Source organism: Limulus polyphemus, unplaced genomic scaffold (genome assembly GCF_000517525.1).
Source record: "Limulus polyphemus unplaced genomic scaffold, Limulus_polyphemus-2.1.2 Scaffold1089, whole genome shotgun sequence".
Taxonomy (NCBI): domain Eukaryota; kingdom Metazoa; phylum Arthropoda; class Merostomata; order Xiphosura; family Limulidae; genus Limulus; species Limulus polyphemus.
The window spans coordinates 36,025-37,944 of NW_013666699.1; positions in this window are offsets into that span (position 1 = coordinate 36,025).

Below are 1,920 nucleotides of genomic sequence, written 5' to 3' on the forward strand. Positions count from 1 at the left end.
GCATAGTTACACAATCTTTAGTAACTTTTGTAACTATGCAAATTACACAATCTTTAGTATTTGCATCGATACACAATCTTTAGTGTTTGCATAGTTACACAATCTTTAGTATTTGCATCTATTTACTGTTTATTTACCTTATTTACTTCTAGTATAAATTAGCAAAGTATTGAGATTAAGTTCGAAAGAAGTAGTTGTGTTAGTCTTTAAAACTGGATAATACGTACTTTTAATGCAAAGTTATATCTGGATACCAGGGGGGAGGGGAATCGAACCGCGAATTTTTAGCGTTGTAAGTCCTTAAACATATCGCTGACCCACTGATGGAAAAATGATGTCTCTTTGGAGATCGAAAGCATCCCCTTCACCAGCAAGCTTTGGAAATAAAATATTAGCATTTCACAAAAATTAAAGAACAGAAAATGATGCGTTCACATTTAGCAACCTGGAGAAATGACGAGACTATCGATCTGAAATTAGAAGCTGAGAGTAGATAATCTGTTGAACACAGTTTAACTGGAATTGTTTTCGTCAACAGGTGTTCCTAAACAAACAGAAATAGTTGAAAAATGTAGAGGTCAACGTAACAATGGAGCTATCACAATGAATGGTAATTTGCAGCGACTGCACTCGGTTTTCGGCCAAAGCCTCAAATAATGAGAGCTCATTACAAAAGTAGACAAACACAACACTGAAAAAATTGTGTCCCACGAGCTGAGCATCCAGCTTTGTACATGTAATGACAACACTAGCAGTCTAACAAAACGGACGAGTGCTCGTTAAAACTTATCGAAAATCGCTTCCTACATATGAGACGAAGAAACACTAAAGATTGTGTAACTATGCAAATACTAAAGATTGTGTAACTATGCAAATACTAAATATTGTGTAACTATGCAAATACTAAAGATTGTGTAACTATGCAAATACTAAAGATTGTGTAACTTCTATGATATTAACAAACGCATACTCTACTGTCCCCTCCGTGCTGCACGAAGTTCAACCAACAAACATAAATTAGGTACTTTTCATTCAAATGGCTTAACTGAACGCTTCACCTGGGTTATCTGTCCCTAATTTTGAATTCATAGACGAGATGGAAGGTAGCTAACCAACGTCCGCCAACTCTTGGACTACTCTTTTACCAACGATAAGTTGGATTGATCGTCACATTATAATGCCTTCAAGGTTGAAAGAGTGAGCATGTTCGGTGATAGGTTTCGATCCCACAATCCGCAAATTAGGAGTCGATCGCCCTAAACACCAAGTTATGCGAGGACTCATAATTTATAAATTAGTCGGTTTTCAAATCGTTCTCCAGAGATTAAAATCATTGATGCTATGTCATGGCGTTCTTGTTATGACCCCAAGATGTTAACAGAATCTGTCCCCGAGATGATGGTTTGTTTCTATTACACACAGCTGTTCACAGGTTACAATAAGTGAGACAGGATGTAAAAATGGCTTATGCGGATGATGAATTTGGATCATCGTACTTGGGTAGTAAGTACTCTTTACATATTCATCAGGCTGGTTCACAACTCGGGTTCCGAGTATAATTATAAAGTGTTAGTACATTATGTACCATAAAGTTGACAATATTAGTGTCATGTCTGTAGGATATTAAGGGACAATCACTAAATATCATGTTGATGGTAAAATCTTCTGAGTTGTCACTAATTACATCCATCATTTATATGTTGGTATTTCACTAAATATCGTGTTGATGGTAAAATCTTCTGAGTTGTCACTAATTACATTCGTGACCTGTATGTTGGTATTTCACTAAATATCGTGTTGATGGTAAAATCTTCTGAGTTGTCACTAATTACATCCATCATTTATATGTTGGTATTTCACTAAATATCGTGTTGATGGTAAAATCTTCTGAGTTGTCACTAATTACATCCATCATTTATA